This window comes from Phocoena sinus, chromosome 11 (assembly GCF_008692025.1).
Source record: "Phocoena sinus isolate mPhoSin1 chromosome 11, mPhoSin1.pri, whole genome shotgun sequence".
NCBI lineage: Eukaryota > Metazoa > Chordata > Mammalia > Artiodactyla > Phocoenidae > Phocoena > Phocoena sinus.
Window position 1 is genome coordinate 43,675,078 of NC_045773.1, and position 15,468 is coordinate 43,690,545.

Consider the following 15,468-nt stretch of genomic DNA (forward strand, 5'->3'; position numbering starts at 1 on the left):
GCAGCGACGGGGGCTTTGGGACACTTGGGAGAGCAGTAGCCTGGGAGATCCAGCTCTCTGAGCCAAGAGCGAAACCAGTCAATGTGTGTTGAACGAAGGAGTGTCGTTAGCGCAGTAAATTCAGGAGAGGACGAAAGGAACCCAGACCAGGGGATGGGTCACCACGGTGACTTTAAATACCCAGGCACTATGAAGTGAGTGAGGAAGAGCTGTCTTTGGAGACACGCCGGCTTCGGTGAAGCTGGGGAGGGAGGGTGCCCACACTCCGGAAGCCAGGCCGGCCCCGGATTCGGGTTACCAGGCATTCGGCTGTCAGGAAGGGTCCGGGCGCCCGGGGCGCAGGGGCAGGGAAGAAAAACCCTTACTTCAAAGCTGGTAATGACTTGAGGGCTCAACTGGCTACCCTGGGGCCGGGGCCTCGTCACCGCACCGCGCCTCAAGCTAGAGCCGAGCGCTGGGCGCGGGTCTCCGTCCCTGGCGCACTCAGCCCCAGCCCCGCCCCCTGCCGCGCCGCGCCCCGCCCCTCCCGGGCGGGCCGCCTGCGCGCGCGGAGGGGAGGGCCTGAGAAGCCCGCCGGACAGGCGCCCCCGGCCCCAGCACGGGAGAGAGCGCGCGCCCCCCTCCCACCGGGTGCCCGGCACTCGCCCCCGCTCCGGGCGCCTCTGATTGGTCGTCGCCCCGGCCGGCAGGTGTCTGCAGGGGCTGCGTCCACGCTGGCCCTGGCTGCCTGCGGCGCGGGCGCCTCCCTCGCAGCCGCTGCCGCTGTCGCGCTCCCACCTCCCGCGCCCGCTCTGGGCTCCCGCTGCGGCTACGTTTCTGGCGGCCGAGCCCCCGCAGCGCTGCAGCTCAGATCTGGCGCGCCTACCGCCCCATGCCCCTGCCTTGCTGCTCGCTGCTTCCTAATCCACGCGGCGCTTTGCGGCAGGTGCCCCAGGCTTCCCGAGGCTCGGTGGCCTGAGAGCGGCCGCCATCGATGACCCCTGCCGCCATCGATGACCCCGGTCACGGACCTGCTCCAGCCCGGCCAGCCCGTGTGAGTACCGTCCCCACCCCTCCGGCAGCTTTGCGCCACTCTCCCCCGTACGTTGCCGCAACTTCGGGGGTGGGTGTATGGAGGTGTCTCTCGTGTCCCCGTACACCCCGTGCGCGTCCTGAGCCAGGGCCCCGAGGCACTGCCAGTCCACCTCTGCGGAGGGTCTTGGGGGGGCATCGAACTTGCTAGGGGGTCGTCGCAGAATCGGAACCGCCCCTTTCTCCCGCTGCCGGGGTCCGAGCTCAGCTCTGCGTTTCCTTCGCGGTTTGCGATTCCACTGGCCGCGTAGATCTTGGGCTGCGGTTCACCGCGCACCCACTACGCTCCTGGCGCGCCGGCGGGGCGCCTTAAACCATCAGGTAAGTGCCCGGAGCAACCCAGCGCGACGGATTTGATTCTTTCCCACTCTTAATTTCTGTAAAATGGGACTAATCAGGGACTCGTTCAAGGTCACGGCCGGTGCGCAGGACTAAGAACCGGAGTCGGTAGCTTCTGGCCGGGTTCTAGGACTGCCTGGGGAGGAGCGGCTGTTGCGGGGTGTGAGGTGCTCACTTCAGCTTCATCCTGGTCTCCTCCTTCCTACTCCCTCCCCTCCAGCTCCGCCGCTTTTTGGTGAGGTCGGGAGCCGATTCTAAGGTACCCTTCAGAGGTTTGGATGTAGCCGCGGGGTATCTTCACGGAGCGCGGAGCGGAGCGGTTGCTCATTGGGAACCCGGGGACCTGCAACATTTGCAGCATCCCTCCCATTCCCCGTCACTTAATTTACTTATGTCTCCGCAGGGTAGGGGAGTTTGCTAGGTGCCTGCTCTTGGATCAGTCCTGTTCCGTTTCCTTCTCCCAAATAAGCCCTGTCCCCAAGGATAAGTAAGAATCCGAGAGACTCGGACTGCACACACCACTTTGGGCCCAGGGACTTCCTAAGAGAAGCAGTAAGCTCTGGGCTTGGCTCCTATCTGATCTTAGAAAATGCCTTAAGTCTGGCTTTATTTCTGCCCGCTCCACTCCTGACCCCTTGACCTGGAGGTTTCCCACTTTCCCAGGGGAAGGTGGAATCCAGTCCCAGAATGTGTGTGAATGTCGCCAGACGTGACTCATTTACTCCAGATCCTTTGAGGTAGCTCCTGTGGGGCTGTGGGCGGTTCTCAGAGTTTTGGCCTGGGGAGAGGGTCGCCCCTCCTCTTTTGGCATTATCACCCTGCCCCTCCAACTCAGCCTCCCTCCCCCCAACTCAGGGATGAGATGACCATTTAGATAGTTTTGTGATGTCTGACAAACATCTTTGAGCCTCAACTTTTTAAATCTATAAAATGGAATAATCCCTGCCTTTAGTCTTCCGAAGGCAGTTGGGGTTCAGGGTACGTGATAGATGTGAAAGTAGAGGACAATGTTCCAAGAGGATGGGACCTGAGCTGTGGGTGGAAATGGGGGTGATTTAAATATATTTTCACAGCAACTTTGGGACTGTATTCTCAGGTCTAAAACTCCCTCTTTCCAAACAAATTTAGTTTGGTAAGACTTTGAAAATATTATTTTCCATCTTCCTGTTGATGTTCCTTGCCTGCCCATGGGCAGCCCCATCTCTCCTAATTACCCCCACCCCAGCCATCACATCTGTGGTTTGTCTTTGTGGGCTGAAAGCTAGCTGTCTTTATGGGGCTGGGGGCTGTCTCTGTGGAGTTGGGGATTGTGTCTGGTGGTGGGGCAGTGTGTCTGTGTGTGGGGGGCTTGTCTCTGTGGAGATGGTGTGTATCTCTTTGTGGCAGGTTCTCTCTGTGGTCTAGGTTTTGTGTGTGGAGGAGGAGGGGGAACTGTCTGCTCCAGGATCTGAGAAAGTAAACTGTTAACCACCTTCAGCAATTAAGCTAACGGTGGTATCGACTGTGTCCTGTCTCCTTCCTCCCGGTCTAGAGAGACAGAAGGAGAGCTCATCTGTGGCCATGGCCCTTAGAGCAATTGATACACAGACTGAAATACCTTGTAGAGAAGAACTAGGCATGCCCCTCTTTTTGCCTTCCTGGTTATTATTGTGTTTGTCTCAAAGGCAAGTTAAGGAGGGTTGACTGACTGGTCAGACCTTTGAGTTATAACATCATCCCAGAAAATTGCACAGATCTGAAGTGTGCCCTCAATGGATTTTCACAAACTGAACACACAAGTAACAAGTGGCCAGATTAAGACCTAGAATATTCCCAGCCTCCCAATTACCCCCTACAGGCACTATCACCACCCCTCCCCTGAGGGTAACCAACATCCTGTTTAGTTTTGTCAGGTGAGTTTTATTTTTTGTTACTATTATTATTTTAGTTTCAAAGCTAAAATGAAACTGCTTGATGTTTTTCACTTTTTTTTTTTTTTTTTTTTTTTTTTTTTATGCGTTACGCGGGCCTCTCACTGTTGTGGCCTCTCCCGTTGCGGAGGACAGGCTCCGGACGTGCAGGCTCAGCGGCCATGGCTCACGGGCCCAGCCGCTCCGCGGCATGTGGGATCCTCCCAGACCGGGGCACGAACCCGTGTCCCCTGCATCGGCAGGCGGACTCTCAACCACTGCGCCACCAGGGAAGCCCTTCACTTTTTTATATATGCAAACCAAAGGTAGTTATACCTAAGCCAGTCCAGAAAGCTAGAAGGAAGAATTTGGTCTTAAGATCTGGGCGGAGTTGTCCAGATCTGGTTGTCCCCCGAAAATCTGATCATCAGTTCTTGCGTGATGTAACAAGCCCAACCCCAGATATAACATTGCTGACATTGGAGGCTGGTCTATTCATAGACCATTTGAATAATGCAAATCTGAAATAGTGTGATAATAAAATATGAATGAAGAAAAGACATGAGTGAATTCTTCATTTGACATATAAAAATAGAAGTATTTTGAATTCCTCAAAGTTAAAAATTTTTTAAAGTTAAAAATTGGTAGAGAATCACAGAATTTTAAGGCTGAGCGAATTATGAGCTGTTTGTGCTGTTGCCACATGGTGGCGCCACGTTGGCTGGATAACTGAAATACCCACTATCCTTTCCCAAGTCCTCGGGAAGGAGTCCCAGGAATAAAATTCAACAGCTTGGTATCTCCAAAAGTGATTTCCAAACACTGTGGTTTTTCCAGTGTCTGGGAGGCAGGCCTCCCCTCTGGTGCCTGCTACTAAGTCCACGGATAGAACCCTATCCCAGCTTTTGAGGAGGGTGGCTTGCGGGTTAGAGGCGGGTATATGTTGGAGGTGAATGGAGCTGAGACACCATTGCCTTCTCTTTAATAATATGGAGCTGTGGTATGTCCTTGGGATTCTAAAGAGGTTAACCGAAAAGCTAGCTTAGGTCTGTTATGATCCTTTTGGTCTCATTTTACCCCAGAATCCTTCCAAAGGTGTGAGAGAAGGAATTCTCTTTCCTGAGGCAGGTAGCCCTCTTCACAGAGCACTGTTCATGGTGAACTTGGAAGAATAAATAGACCTGGGTGTAGCCAAACTGTTGCTAGAAGAAATGCCCTGTGTTCCACAGAGAGGGGGCCAAGTCACAGGGGAAACCACCAGGGGTGGGAGTGTTATATCCAGCTGTGGAGAGGGCTAAGCGGACCCATCCAGTGCCCTTCTCCCGTCCATCACCTTTTAACTGTCAGTGTGTCTGAGACACTGTTTAGAAGTTTGTATTCGTGTTATGGCTGCCATGCCTTTGATTGCTGAGAGTGTTGAGTGTTTGCATATGCTGGACACTATATATATATATATATATATATATATATATATATATATATATATATATATATATTCATTTAATGTTCTAAACAGAAGGAGGGTGACTTTCCCATTTTATAGATGAAGGAACTGGGCCTTGACAATTAAGCACTCTAAGTTTACACACTATGTGAGCCAGAGTGAGGACTGAGAGCCAGTCTCTCAGATGGCTTCCCTAGCTGAGTTGTACCCTCTGCAGGGTGCAAGGAGTCTTGTGTAATTCTTTTGTCCTCCCAGAGACCTAGTATAGCACAGTACATGTAGTAGCTACTTGAGTCGAAATCTGTGATTGCCATAAATAGAAAATTCTCTGCTGAGCAAGAGGGAAATCCAGACAGTGAAGGATGAGAATTTGGGGTTGAGTCCATGCAGCCTATAACATTGGGGCGGAGTGTATGCCCATCAGAATGTGTAGTCTCATTTTGTGTTTAAAATTTTATGTAAATGGAAATAGAGTCACAGACACAGAACACAAGCTTATGGTTACCAAAGGAGAAAGTGGGCACAGGGGGAGATAAATTAGGAATTTGGGATCAACAGAAACACACTACTATATATAAAATAGATAAACAACCAAGATCTACTACTGTATAGCACAGGGAACTATATTCAATATCTTGTAATAACCTATAATGGAAAAGAATCTGAAAAAGAACATATATATATGTATGTATAACAGAATCACTCTGTTGTACATCTGAAATGAATACAACATAGTAAATCAACTATACTTCAATAAAAAAAAGAAAGATGCTCTCAGAAGAACTTTATGTTTACCTGGAAGATTGAAGGGTGGAAGGGGGAAATGCATAGAGGGCTAATGGTATACACCTTTTAATAAAATGACATGTAAAAGACTAAACAGTAAACAGATACATTATAAAAATTGTTATGTAAATAGAGGCTTGCCACTGATTTTTGTGATTTGCTTTTTTCACGCAACATTGGTTTTTGACATATGTTGATAATTGTAGATCTAGGTGATTCATTTTACTGTAGTCTTTGTTTATTTAATATTCCAGAGTTAATTCCCCACTGAAGGTCAAAATGACGTTTTTACCTTTTGCTATTACAAAAAAATTGCAAGGAATATCCTTGATAGGATCTTGTAGAAATGTATAAGAGTGTGTCTAAGGTATATATCCCCAGAAGTTGAGTAACTGAGTAGTAGGACTTGCATCAACATCTCATGTTTGTAAATTTTGGAGGTTAATCCTTTGTCAGTTGCTTCATTTGCAAATATTTTCTCCCATTCTGAGGGTTGTCTTTTGGTCTTGTTTATGATTTCCTTTGCTGTGCAAAAGCTTTTAAGTTTCATTAGGTCCCATTTGTTTTCATTTCCATTCTCTAGGAGGTGGGTCAAAAAGGATCTTGCTGTGATGTATATCATAGACTGTTCTGCCTATGTTTTCCTCTAAGAGTTTTAGTGTCTGGCCTTACATTTAGGTCTTTAATCCATTTTGAGTTTATTTTTGTGTATGGTGTTAGGGAATGTTCTAATTTCATTCTTTTACATGTAGCTTTCCAGTTTTCCCAGCACCACTTATTGAAGAGGCTGTCTTTTCTCCATTGTATGTTCTTGCCTCCTTTATCAAAGATAAGGTGACCATATGTGCGTGGGTTTATCTCTGGGATTTCTATCCTGTTCCATTGATCTATATTTCTGTTTTTGTGCCAGTACCATACTGTTTTGATTACTGTAGCTTTGTAGTATAGTCTGAAGTCCGGAAGCCTGATTCCTCCAGCTCCGTTTTTCTATCTCAAGATTACTTTTGCTATTCAATATCAAAAAAACAAACAACCCAATCCAAAAATGGGCAGAAAACCTAAACAGACATTTCTCCAAAGAAGACATACAGACTGCCAACAAACACATGAAAGAATGCTCAACATCACTAATCATTAGAGAAATGCAAGTCAAAACTACAATGAGGTATCACCTCACACCAGTCAGAATGGCCATCATCAAAAAATCTACAAACAATAAATGCTGGAGAGGGTGTGGAGAAAAGGGAACCCTCTTGCACTGTTGGTGGGAATATAAATTGATACAGCCACTATGGAGAACAGTATGGAGATTCCTTAAAAAACTAAAAATAGAATTACCATATGACCCAGCAATTCCACTACTGGGCATATACCCTGAGAAAACCATAATTCAAAAAGAGTCATGTACCACGGTGTTCATTGCAGCTCTATTTACAATAGCCAGGACATGGTAGCAACCTAAGTGTCCATTGACAGATTAATGGAAAAAGAAGATGTGGCACATAGGTACAAGGGAATATTACTCAGCTGTAAAAAGAAACGAAATTGAGTTATTTGTAGTGAGGTGGATGGACCTAGAGTCTGTCATACAGAGAGAAGTAAGTCAGAAAGAAAAAAAAATACCGTATTCTAACACATATATATGGAATCTAAAAAATAAAAAAGGTTCTGAAGAACCTAGGGCCAGGACAGGAATAAAGACGCAGATGTAGAGAATGGATTTGAGGACATGGGGAGGGGGAAGGGTAAGCTGGGACAAAGTGAGAGAGTGGCATGGACATATATACACTACCAAATGTAAAATAGATAGCTAGTGGGAAGCAGCCACATAGTACAGAGAGATCAGCTCGGTGGTTTGTGACCACCTAGAGGGGTGGGATAGGGAGGGTGGCAGGGAGACACAAGAGGGAGGACATATGGGGATATATGTATATGTATAGCTGATTCACTTTGTTATAAAGCAGAAACTAACACAGCATTGTAAAGCAATTATACTCCAATAAAGATGTTAAAAAAAACAAAAGCATCTATATGTTACTTCAACTCTGCTAGGTTTTGCAAATGGCCCTCTGAAGCTGTTGTACCACTTAACACTCCCACTAGCACTGTCTTGGAGTTCTTCGTATCCCAATATCTTTGGTTGTGTCTGACATTAATCAGTTGTTTTAATTTTGATTAATCTGATAAGCGTGGAATGTATTTCACTGCTTTTACTTTGCATTTCCCTTAGAGATCTTTTAAAAATATATTTTGATTTTCAAGTTTTCCTTTCTATGCATTGCCATTTTTTATGAGATAAAACTTTTAGATCTTGAAACTCATCTGCAGTTTATATTTCTGTACTGTGTGACGCAGAGATCTAATGTTTTCCATAATGAAAACCATTACCCCATTATCATTGAATGAATATTTATTTTCGCATTTATTTTGCTGCCATCTCTGTCATATACCAATTTTGGTTATAGTTTTGGATCTGTTTCTTAACTTTGTTCTGTTCTATTAATCTCTTTGTGATTCCTGAGCTAATACCACTTTCATTTAGTTATTAAAGCTTTGTAATAAATCTTCCCTTCCTAGACTTGTTCTTCAAAATTGTCTTGGCTATTTTTAACCCTTTAGGCTTCAACATGAATTTTAGGACCTATCCTAAACATCACTTCCTATGAAAAATACTGTTATCAAAATTTGGTAAAATAGAAAATAAAATGTATTTTCTTGTTTCTTTTTCTTCAAATATAGTGCTAATCAAATGCTTTCATTTCCCATTATTTAGTGTAAATTTTTGGCCCCCATTTTAAGTGGATTTACTTTAAGCGACTCTTCTCTGGTACCAGATATCCTTGAATAATAAGGATAATAAGGATCAGATGAATATAATTCTTTTAAACACAAATAAGATCTTTTTTTTCCACTCAACAACATATAAGCAGCATTAATGTCAATGATTATTCTTCTGTGTCATTATTTTTATCCTCCTAATAATCCATTTCATTTGTATACCATAATCTATTCAACAAAATCATTCTTTTAAAACATTAAGCACTTTATACTTTTTATTGTAACTTCATCTTTGCACACATTTTTATTTTCTTAGGATGAATTACTTTGTCAAAATTTACTTACTTTTATTTAAATTTTGGATACATATTGCCAAATAACCCTCCAGGAAAGTCTATAAATTTATATTGCTCTTGGTAGTGTATGAGTGTGCCTGATCCCCATGCCTTGCTAGTGATAAACATAATTATTCATCAACATTGTCAATTTCATAGGCAAAGGAAAAAAAAGAATCTTATTTTTTACTTTGCTTTTCTTTTCTAGTGGGACAGAATATACCTTCATGTTTATTCATAGCCCACTTCACTAAAGAATTTTCCATAAGGGCTGTTTCTCTTTTACTTTCTGTGAATGAAACTTGCATTATCACTCAGTGTTTTTGAGAGAACTATCAGATTGTTTATATAGATTATGTTCATATTTTTAACTGTTAAATATTACTCTATCATATGAAAATACCATTTTTATTAATCTGTTACCTCCATGATGGACTGTAGATTTTTTCTGTATTTCTTCTGTGGCTATTACATAGATGTATGCAGTAAACATCTTTGAAATGTATTTATGCATATGCAAAAGAAATTCTTGAGGATGTATGCCCAGAAGTAGAATTTTGAAGGGTCATATTTTACATAATCTTACAACTTGACCATTTGGTGCCAAATTTCTCCCAAAGTGGTTATACTCAAACATCCCTAGCAGTGTATATCATAGTATCTCTCACTTTAAGGAAACAATAATACTAGGGAAGGAGGAACAAAGGTGTTAAAGTGAAAAGTACATATGTGTGTTTGTGTATATATAAATATCCGTCAGTTCATTTAGAAAGCTCAGGGTTTTTTTACCTTTTCATTTCGAATCTTGCATCATATGAATGATTAAGTGTATAAATCATAAACATCACGTAAATATTTACTTGGCTTAGGAGAACTGGTAAGAGTTTAAGTAAAAGGTGAGCGATTTTATAGTGCCTTTATTCAGGGCAGCCTACAAGACGGGGTTAGCATATGACAACCAGAAAAGCACCTCTACCCAGCTCTGCGCCTCCCGACCCAGGGCAGGGGTTCTACCCTTAGACAATTGTTCCTTTTTAATCATCTTCTCTTTTACAATTTAGAAGACCTTGGTTGGTATAAGTCCAAGGTAATAATGTACCATTAACACCCTCTTGCGAATGACCTTATGTGATCAATTGCTAGTGATGGTTAAGACCAGAACAGCATGAAACCACCAGAAGGTTATTGGGGAAAAGGCTCAAAGATGGACTTGTTTGGGGACGGGCTAGATTCGTTACTGACAGAAACCTCATTCACTTCGGACTTACTCTGAGAATCAATTCTGCATTTGTGTAAAGAGAGTAAGAAGAGCTTTATGAAACTGCCTAAATGCTGTATGAAAACTGCTTTCAGCGTTGTATTCAGCCATGTGTTATTTGCCCCCATTACCTTTCCTAGGTAATTGTAAGTTAAATTTTTTGGTGTACTTTTATATATTATCAGCTGGGGAAAGAAAACCATTCTGTGGAAAGTCCTTTTTTGGCTATGATTTACAGTGTAATGCCACTGATGTGACAGATATGTGATCTGCAGCTGGTATGCACAAATCCATTCTGTGGGCTGACAGTTTAATCTCTCCGAGCAGACACTTCGGAAAAGAACACAAGACATGAGAGAGAGGAACGGGGGTGCCTACAGGACAGAGGTGCTCATGGCCCCAGGATCTAGTGTGGCTATTTGCCAAAGTCCCCAAATAATCCCATACTGACTCATGGCTCAGAAAACTGTCATCCTATATGGTTCTCCCATTTTGGTATGAAATGTAACTACCTCAGAGTATACAGGGTCACTTTCTAGGCTTCAAAGTCTGCATATCACTGGAGAAAAGGAAAATGACCCAAGCCCCTTTATGTTATCTTTTTTCTGAAGATAGTCCAGTCTGCATATGCAGTGCTTCCAGCCCCAAACCTCTTCCTAACCTCCTCTTGAAAACCTTTGTCTCAATCATCATTTTACTTTATTTGTGCAGCTCCAGCCTCTGAAAATCTGGCAGGTTCTGTTTTTGTGTTTGTGTTATATAAATGTGGTTTTGTTGTTTTGCTTTCTTTGAAAAACAATTTATTGATCAGTAGGGACTTTGATTTACTAGAATGACATGTAACCAGAATATTTGAGATTAGTCCCTTTCTTTTATGGCTAATTAGAAGAAAAATTTTTAAATGCTGTTTTAATGGAATCCTTGATTAAAATCTATTAGAAATCTGCCAGTGGGTCTTTCAGCTCCACAGTCCACTGAATGTCAGGTGCCTCTCCCAGGACTGCAGATCTTGCAGCCCGGGTGCTTGAATGCCCGCCATCCCCCAACCATCCTCTGTGCTCCCAGATCTGAATCCTTCCTCCCACGGCTTCCAGGTACCTTACGCTTGCTCTTCCCACTGCCACCACCCCTGCTTTCTGCCTCAGTTCTCCTCCCCTCAGCCTGGTGCTGATGGTGGATGCCGAAGTAATGCTGATATTTCCCCTTCTCTTCCATAAATGATCCAAAAGCAACAAAGAGAATGAGAAACAAAAAAAACCAAACACCATTTCTGGCAAATTTGGGAGATGGTTGGAATTGTTTCCCTCAAAAGATGGAAGAGCTGCCAGAAGAAGAGAGATCAAGTGGCGGTGCACGGGCAGAGGCATGGAGATGTGCTCCGCGTGTTGTCAAGAATACTCCTTGGGAAGGCAGGGGCTCTCCTGGGGTACAAAACCCAAGTCCCTTCTATGCCCCAGTGGGATGAGGAGACCTGCAGAGGCGGCCACCGCTTCCCTCCTTAGCTCTTGGTCCATCTCACCAGAGTTGTTACAGGTTCTTTTTAGACTTTCCAGAGAACCAACTTTTCACTTTCTCTTCTTGGTTGTGTCATTCTTTTTCATTTTACTTAATCTCTGTTTTCATCCTTATTATTTCCTTCCTTCTACTTTCTTTGGCTTTATTCTTTTTCTCACCTCTTAAATTTACATGATTACTCATTTAATTTCAGCCTTTCTTCTTTCATGTGTATGCATTTAGTGCAATAACTTTCCCTCCAAGTGTTGCTTTAGCCATATTTGTATTCCACATGTTTTGATATGTAGTGTTTTGTTATTGTTCACATGTGAGTTTTTAACATTTTCATGATGATTTCTTCTTTGACTTACGACTTATTTGTAATCTTTTATTTTATTCTTTAATTTCCAGAACCTTTTAGCAATTATTTTTCTATTTTAATTCTACCTTTATTTTAGTTTAATATTTTTAATAATATCTACTTTAATTTTCTATTTACTATTTTAAAATATTTTTTCTATTTAAAATTTTTTTCCATTTTAAATATTTTCTATTTTAATAGTGATTAGAGAATGTGATCTACATGATTCCATTTCTTTGAAATTTGTTGAGACTTGTTTTATGGCCTGGTACATAGTTTTCACAAATGTTCTGTATTTCCTTGAAGTTACTGGTTTGCAGTGATCCATGTATGTTCATTAGCTTAAACGAGTTAATTGTGTTATTCAAATCTTCCATCTACCTTCCTCATTTTTTTGAAGTTTGATTAATCAGTTATTGAGGGAGAAATATATAGAGGTGAAATTTTCAATTTAATCTTGTGCTTCTTTCAGTTTTTGCTTTGTATATTTTGAAGCTGTATGTTATTAGATGCATTCTAGTTTAATTTTTTCCTGGTTAGTCAAGCATATGTCATTATGAAACGACCCTCTTAATCTGTAGCACTGCCCTTGTTTCTAGGTCTGAGAAAGACAAATATCACACGATATCACTTATATGTGGAATCTAAAAAATGAAACAAATGAACTTACTTACAAAACAGAAATAGACTCATAGACATAGAAAGCAAACTTATGGTTACCAATGGGGATAGTTGTAGGGGGGATAAATTAGGAATTTGGGATTAATGGATACACACTACCATATATAAAATAGACAGATAAACAACAAGGATCTACTGTACAGCCCAGGGAGCTATATTCAATATCGTCTAATAAACCAGAACCTGAAAAAGAATATATGTGTGTGTGTGTGTGTGTGTGTGTAACTGAATCACTTTGTTGCTCACCTGAAACACTGTAAATCAACTATACTTCAATAAAAAATAAAAATAAATAAGTTAAAAAATAGATCTGTTTCGGATAGAGCTATACCAATTTTTTTTGCTTAGTACTTGCCTATCTTATTTTCTTATCCTTTCACCATCAACAATTCTGTATATTTTTATTCCACTTGTGAAACTGTTGTAAAGAGAATAAATTTGCTTTATTTTTTCCAACCTGTAAGTTTTAATGTGAAAGTTATGTTCATTTATAGTGCTACTATTAATATATTTGGATTTATTTTATCATTTTACTTTCTTCTCTTTCATTGTCCCACTTTTAATATACTTACTCTAATTTCTTTTTGTATTAATTTAGATTCTCTCTCCTACCCCACATTACATGTCCCTCCTCCACTTATTCAAAAGCCTTACGCTCCATTTCTATTTTCTTGTGTTTATTATATGGTTATTTTAGCACACATATTTACCTTAACAAAATCCAAACTGAATCAATCATTCCTGTCCTCCTGAGCAATTCAAGGACTTTATACTTAACTCTGATCACCCTTCTACCCCATTTATATGTTAACATTGTCTGGTGTTTTAGTCAGACTTTTTAAAACCCCATCTATTTATTTTTTTCCACATGGTAAGCAATTTGTTGACAGTATGATTCCACTGTCTTCCAATTTCCATTGTTTCATTTAAAGAATTTATCTAACAATCAGATTGTTGTTCTTTTGTAGTAATCTGTCTTTTCATTCTGGCTGATCTGAGTTTCTTTTCTGTGTATTTGTTATTCTGAGTTTCACTACCATGTATGTAGAAATGGGCTTCTTTTTAATCATCCCCCTCAGGATTCCCTGGACTTTTTAAATGTGAGACTTGATATCTAATCGGTGTTCTGGAAAATTCTCAGCCATTATTTCTTTGAATATTGCTTTTCCTTATTCTCTACTCCTGAAACTCTGAGCAGATATGTGGGACCTTCCTTCTATATCATCTGTGTTTTTAAGCTCTCTTCCATGTTTTACTTCCTTTCTCAGTACTGCATTCGGCTTCTTATTTCAGCCCTGTCTACCAATTCACTAATTCTTTTCTCTGCTGTGTCTATTCTGTCTTTTAAACTCTCCACTGAGTTTCCATTAACTTTTTCAAATATGTGTGGTAATTTTTATAGTTTCTTGTTCATTAGTTGTACTTTGATAAACTCTTATTTCCTTAACCATAACAAGCATACTTATTTGAGGTTTTATATAAAATAATATTATTATTAATAGGAATTTAGCAATTGGAAAAGACTGGTCAGGCAGTTTACTTCTGGGTTCCTTATTAATGTGGAATAAAGTGAAAGAACAAACAAGGGGCCAGGTAGGGGGTCAAGCCCTCGAACTAAGACCCTCCCCATCCAGAATTTTTACCCACTTCCATCATAAGGTGCAAGAGATGTTTGTGGGCTTGAGCGATACTGAGCTTCCTTGGACATCCTCAGCCTCCTCAGTGAGGACCACTGGGTGGCCCGATCCCTCGGAGTAAGTCCGCCCCTACTCAGTGAACATCAGTAGGAGCCCCGCACACTGGGCGATCATACTGACTCTGGCCTTCTGCTCCCCATTGACCAGGTCAAGTAGACACTTGAAACACTTATCCCTCCTGCCCCTCCTCACTCATGACCCCGCCCAACTCTGCCTTGGGTGGACCAGCACTCATCCCATCATGCTCTTTATCCTGTTTGTCAGTGCCCTGGGCTCCAGGACCACTTACCCTCAGTTCTTGATGACTTTAGCTCCAGGTAGAGGATCTTGTTAACATCCTGGAGTTCCTTGACCTTCTTTGCTGCAATTCTCTGACTTCCACCCAACCCTACCACTTACTTCCATAGTCACTGATAGATGTTTTCATTCCCAGTTATGGCTGGCCCTTCATAATGTGTTTCGTGCATCATGCTTTCTGATAACCAACCTCCATCTTCCAATCCTTTCCCTCTCTTACTCCAATTCCAATGGTCCCTCGGTGTTCCTGACCTCCTGTCTGTGACCCCTGAAACTTGAGGTTCTCTCCTTCTGCCTTTTCCAGCCAATGGCAATCCTTTGGGCACCCCCAGTTCACTTGCTCCTCTCAGGCAGCACTCGGTAGAACCACACACTGGCTAAACCCTAATCTCTGCTTCCTCCTGCTTGCATTTGAGCTGCTGAATGTGGCTGGAAAAGAGCTCACAAACAATTGATGGGTCTTACGTGGCCAGGAATGTCAGATGGATCCTTAAAGTGCCTGATATTTCTCTGGTCCCTGCACTCTCCCATTCTCTTCACTGATTGTTTCACATTCGCTCCCATCTCCACAGATGCCCACACCTCCTCTTCATTCTCACTCTTACACGATGTCCCCGCTTCCACTCTCACTGAGAAAACTAAGCCATCAGAGGGGAGCTTCCACAGACTCGCGCCACCATCTGCCTACCTGCCCTGCATCTGTTGCCATATACTCTGCCTTTTGTTTTGTGACTAAACATGAAATCTCTATGCTCTATCCAAAGCCATTCCCTCTACTTCCTGGCACTGGAGCCCATCTTCCTTGAATACTCAAGGATATCACTCTAGTAATTCCGCCTTCTGTCTTCTGTATCACCAGTTTCCCTCTCTCTACCAGGTAATTCTCATTGGCTTATAAACATGCTATTTCTTCTTTCTTGGAAAACACTCCCTCCTCATATCACTTCCACTGCTAGCAGTGGCTCCATTTCTCTACTCTCCTGTATATAAAAACTAGTAAGAGTTGTCCAGACTTGCTGTCTGCAAATCCGCTCCTCA

General features: G+C 42.4%; 1 protein-coding gene across 3 annotated transcripts in view; it reads left to right on the forward strand.

Annotated features, from left to right (window-relative positions):
* Positions 1–641: 641 nt before the first annotated feature.
* The window catches only part of MYRIP (myosin VIIA and Rab interacting protein), a 219,958-nt gene continuing 205,131 nt past the window's right edge, over positions 642–15,468 (forward strand). For 2 of the 3 annotated variants that reach the window (XM_032648309.1, XM_032648311.1), the window contains exon 1: positions 642–1,033. The gene's annotated coding sequence lies outside the window, so the exon portion shown is untranslated. Of the gene's footprint in view, positions 1,034–1,111; positions 1,393–15,468 lie in introns of those variants that run through there. The other variant, XM_032648310.1, reaches the window with a different exon arrangement.